This window comes from Mytilus trossulus, chromosome 12 (genome assembly GCF_036588685.1).
Source record: "Mytilus trossulus isolate FHL-02 chromosome 12, PNRI_Mtr1.1.1.hap1, whole genome shotgun sequence".
In the NCBI taxonomy this organism is placed as follows: domain Eukaryota; kingdom Metazoa; phylum Mollusca; class Bivalvia; order Mytilida; family Mytilidae; genus Mytilus; species Mytilus trossulus.
This window is the reverse complement of record NC_086384.1, coordinates 6,706,461-6,712,670: the sequence shown is the minus strand read 5'-3', so window position 1 is coordinate 6,712,670 and position 6,210 is coordinate 6,706,461.

Here is a 6,210-nt window from a genome sequence, read left to right as displayed (position 1 = left end):
ATTATTTTCACAAGAATAGTCCAAAGCACTTTTTCCAAAAATGTCTCGTTCATGAAGAAATGCATTCTGTTCTATCAAAAATGTAACAAATTTTACAATATCTGTTGTTTTGGTTGAGCTATATTTTGTTGTCAGCAATCTACACACGGCTATCATTGGAGTACAACCTGATGAGTCTTTACAATTGACACTAACTTTTCCTTCAATCAGGCTCCTTGCCATTATAAAATGTCCTTCGTTTATTGCTGCAAAGAGTAGCCGTTCATCATCATCAATTTTGTATTTTAAAGATACCGATGACTTTGATTTTGACTTCAAAGCTTTCCTTATCGTCTGTAACAGAGACATGTTTTCTTCAAGTTTAATAACCAAATGTGAGGAACACTTTGAAGCCCTGATATATATACACACCATCAGCATGTGATAAATTTGTTAATTTATTTGACTTTAAAGAAAATAAAGGTCAAACTGATGCTAATGATTAGACAGCCATTTGATGTGATAAATGTCAATATATTGCGCAAACTGTTGGTTGAGAGGGTTTTCTGAAATACATAAAAATGCGCTCCAATATTCACCTGCACGGTGTTTAGACCAATGGTGCAGGGAAGTACTGAAGATTAGATCACTTGAAAAAAAACCAACTTCGCAGCACACCCATGCTGGTTAAATGAAAATTGTAACTATCGTGCATTTGGATTTTTATGTTCTATGCATGTTAAACATGCCTAATAATGTGTAGCAACTCAATGTGGGACCGTAAGGAAATGATTACTATTATCAATACATGCTCAATTTGGTAAATGACTGTAATGGTATCAATTTCTTGAACTCAATTTCTATTGCAAATACACTTCCGTTGTTTTGTTGTCCATAAGATTGGCTTCAACTATATCGGGTGAAAGCAATATTATAAACACACGATCAGTATTCAAAATTAAACAAAAGTTCGGTGGTGAATTTGTCATTTATCGTCGAAGTGGAGGTCGCATTTATCTATTCATTCTAAAAAAAAATATAACCGCGGTGGATTTGTTTGTTTTTGAACAAAGTATGGTTAATTTGTATTAAATTATCATGTTCTTATCCTGTATATGCAATTTATTTTCTGCAAAACATTAGCCAATATTTTATCACCAACATCCTTCTAAGGAGATATATTTCAGTTCTATACTTGTTTTATTCAGGCAGTTTAACTTTCAAAATAAACGTCAGAATATCATGTAATCAAAATCACATTACCACAATAATTTAGCAGTCTAGTAAACAGCTGATTTGTCAAATTGACACTGATCATATTGTCCTTTAGATCATCTGATTGTCTGGAATGGAAAATATTTTTTTGTCAAGGCCATTTTAATTTGAAAGAGAATTAATCTTATGAAAAACTGAATGCGTTCAGATATTTATTTTCAATCGGTAATTGTGGTAATGTTATCGTGACTTTAGCGAGGACTTGTAATTACACGGAACAGTTATATCGCTAGCACCTGAAATAATACGTTTATTTTTTTATTTTATTTATTCAACTTTTGGTTTGTATAATCGTAGGATCAAATTCAAAATACTAATTTCATATATATTATTCGATTCTCAAACTCACTGTCAGAGTAGTTTTATTTTACAAATAATAACCGCTTAGGATCTAACAATTTATCTGACTGATAAGACGGAATAAAACTTTTACTGCCAATTTTTGTTGTTGTATCCTGTTTTGATAGTCCATGACGAACAAAAGTCACTCCTTTAAAAGCGAATTACGTATATTCAGAAAAAGTAATGTTTTACGTACGTTTGACCATTATTCCAAGATAAACAGTTCATCTTTGGTAAACATTCAGTTTTGACCATGTCTGATAATTTCACATAGAAAGAATAAAAGTCATATTTATTTGTTTTTTTTAAGAAGGATTAAGGGCATACAAAATATAAGCAAGGGCAGATAATAATGCATCCATATTGAACACATTATTTTAGCAACGCTGCTAATGGGAAGCATATAAAACTTTTTTTTTATATCGGAAAATCATTAACGTTGTTCAAATCGGTTCCGTTAATTTGCAATTGAAAGCGAGCAGGCTTTAATAGCACATAATGTTGTTTTAAACCTTGATGTTAGTACCTCTGGTTAAAATATACACGACTGTATATTCTGTACAAACTACAGGTTGGTAGATTTTCCGAAGCTTGGAAATCATATTTTTTTGGCTACAGTCGAACCAAATCTGCAGCTACCAAAAGTTAAGTAAACGTTGAAATTTGTATTCAAAGTTTCATAAGAATTATGGTCGTTTGTCGTGATGTACGTTCTTGTTACGTAAAGCGTCTGTCAAGATGAAAGTACTTGAATAAGCAATAATTGTTTAATGAAAATCTCCCACATGAATGCACATTACATATGCTGACATTTCTGCTTTATACATTCGAATACTTTTTTTTTATTTTAATAGATTGAAAGATTGAACAGAAACTGTTCTGGAAAAGAACACAAATTTAAATTTGTACTGTACAAAATCAAACCTTTATACAAATTTCAAGAAAAATAGAAAACCTATGTTTGATGTTTTTGGTAATGATACATTTAAATAATGCCACGACTCAAACTCTTCATTTAAGGTAATAAAAGTATCTCATTATCTTAAAAAAAAACCCAGAGGTGAGTTAAATCACAATGTTAAAAGTTCAGTAATGACGTTTAATCCATAAATATTTCACATGGTAATGGAGACAATATATTACAAGTTAACGCCATAGCCTTAAATGTCGAATGTATGATTTTGTTTGTCTTACATCCAAAACTATATGCATTCACGGCTGTGTATACCTTATGATTAACAAGTTCATCGTTTCCTATCACTCACTTTGCTGAAATATTGGCACTAAAACATTTCAAGAATGTTTAAAAATGTGGTATGATTTAGAGGATGACCGATTACTTAAACAAGTACATATACGACAGCAAATAATTGAGAAAGCAGGATCAAAATGTTCACTGATAAATGATTGTTATATAATAGTTCGTTTATATGTGTGTTACATTTTTACGTTGTGTTTCCGTTGTGTCGTTTGCTTTCTCTTATATTTTAGTGTGAATTACGTGTCACGGTACTTTTCTATCCCAAATTCATGTATTTGGTTTTGTTGCTATATATGTTATTCTCATCTAATGTTGTCTAATGCTTAGTCCGTTTCTGTGTGTGTTACATTTTAATGTTGTGTCGTTGTTCTCTTATATTTAATGCGTTTCACTCAGTTTTAGATTCTTACACCGATTTTGTTTTTTGTCCATAGATTTACGAGTTTTGAAGAGCGATATACTACTGTTGCCTTTATGTAACTACATGTTAAACAACATATTTTTATATTCGTACTAAAACTGCTTAATTCATTCCTTAATAAGACAAATTTTATATGAACTAGTAAAGACTTTCTTATCAAATAAATATTTAATTTCTCTCCAAAAGTCTATTTCGTAAACAATTGACACAATGTATCTTTCATTTCAAGTTATTCCGAAGCATTGAAAAAGGCGTCTTTTTTCAACTGAACATCAAATATGGAATCGCTAAAAAGTGCATATTTTATATCTAATTATTCCTCATCAATTCGTCCGAGTTTAAAACATTTCTTATCTGTCTACTTTACTAAATAAGAGAGAAGTCAAAATTAAGACTTAAGTTGCTAGCAGTAACTTATTTTTTTCTGTGCGAAATACTATTTGATAAAGACAATAAAATTATGCAAGCATCTCTATACAAACACACATGGAACTAATCTAAAAGAAATCATATAATATTCATGCAGAACGTGTTTTACTAAAAAGTTACTATGAGCACCTCGATTCATACTATAAACATATCGGACTAATAAACCGCCCGAGAAATGCGCATGCAGTTCTTACTAAAGACTTGTAATAAGAGATTAATCTAAAATCTTTTTCTATAAACTAGGTCCACCATTCATGTCTGTGAATGAGTCATTCATGGCTTAAGTTGAATAAACCATTGGTTATCTCAATGGGAAGCCAAAATGTTATAGTACTATAATTTTTACGTTTAAAATGATTTGTCTTTAAAAGTAAATGTCAACAGCGACTAATTGGTAGAAAAAAACCGGAAAGTGTTAATGATTTTTTAACATAAACATGTTTACATACAAGGCATACTATATCTGAATTAATTTCTCTTGGGATAGTATAATGAAAATTTACGACAAAAATAGCTTTAGTCGCTGTGATGACCGGTCGTAATGGTTTATGCAATACCAATAAGTCATCGATGAACATTTCTCACTTTCAAGCACGAGTTCATATTTTCTTCATCTATACAGTTTCAAAATCTTTGCAAGTACGTACTTTTTTTGGAAGTATTCTGTATCGAATTCAGGTAAAAATATACCACAACTTCCAACGAATAATTATGTAAAAATTAAATGGCAAGCGCAAAAAAAAAAACCCAACTCAAAATAGAGAATTAGAATAGGGAATGTGTCAAAGAGTAAAATCAAAAAAATTCTGAACTCCGAGGAAAATTCAAAACGGAAAGTACCTTTTAAAATGCCAAAAGAAAAAGTTCATACACATAAAACAAATGGATAACATTGTTTATAACTGTCATATTCCTGACTTGGTACATGCATTTTCAAATATAGAAGAGACAACAACCCGACAAAAGAATAAGAAATATTTAAAACAATCTTCAAAATACACAATTTAGTGATAGCCACTGGACCAAAATACAATATACCATCGGCTGCATGTGCACCAAACAGCTTCAATACGAGCATATATAAGTGTATTACTTAAGCCTTAGATGTCGGAGAAAGTATGCACTGATTAGTGTATTTTATCTCGGTAAAATATGCATAAGAGGTATGTTTAGCTGTTTTATTATCATGCTTTATCATATAACTATCTATATGTTAAGTAAATCAGTGTGATATCTCACTTTACTTCTTCTTTGAATAAATTGTTAATCTCAATTAAATTGGTTTGTTATTGATAAAAAAAACCATTATTATTCAATAATAAAAGTTACCAATAGTATAGTGTTGATTTTCTGATTATTACATTAAATGAGCAAATCGTACTTATACGAATAAATCAGTCTGTTCAATACTGGAGTATAACATTGTCTTGTCGGTATTAATTCGGAGTTTATATTGTGTTTTTTTTCGACAGGGCCAATACCGGGACAACAATGCAATTATTATTTTCTACTTCGCTGTTAAAGTTGTATCAATGAAGTATATTTTACAGCTTCAAGTGTTACAAATATATGTTCCATAACGAGTGAGAATAAACTATTGTCAAAGTATTCACGTTTAAAATTTAGGGGGAAAATTTAATGTGGCATGTTTTCCTCAAACAACAGAATACAAATAGTAATTGGAAAACAGTAAATGTTCCTTCCTGTACTGATTATATATATGTTTGATTTTACTTCAGTTGGATGCGCTAACTTGACTAATTGCTATGATGTGTTACCACAGAGAAGTTAACCTGTTGAAAAATATGAACTGCGGATTCTAAAGTCGGTATGAGAAAATAGCACATTGAATATCGCTTTAAATCAACTCGAATTATTTAATTTCAACATTATAACAAATCACCTGCTTATTTAACACAACAAAAATGATTAATTTGATAATATTTTCACTGTAAAAGAGGAGCTGCTGTTACACTTAGTTGAAATGCCACGATTTAAAACAAAAGTATACATTGTCTCTTTAAAAATTCATTAAAGCATAGATTTAAGAATGACAATCTCGCTTCATTGAAGACCCATTGGTGGCCTTCAGCTGTTGTCTGCTCTATGGTCGGGTTGTTGTCAGTTTGACACATTCCCAATTTACTTTCTCAATTTTATGTTATTTATAAGTATTAAATTCTAGTATGTTAACGGTGTTTCCGACAACAAGTCCGGTAAAATACAGCGGCCAACAACAGACATATGTGTTTATGTAAATTCCCGCCCTGCATATCTTTTAAGGATTCAACAAATGATGGATACATTATTAACAAAGATCTGTCAAAAGCGCAAAATTCCACTAAAGACAAAACCAAGGACAATCATTTACTTGCTATCTGGCTTGACACAACTAAATATGTTTCTACCACTGCCATTCAATTGTATATATTAAGAAGGACGTAGAAACATATAATACGAAAGATACCAAATATACATTTACACTTATAGTAAAAAACAAGCT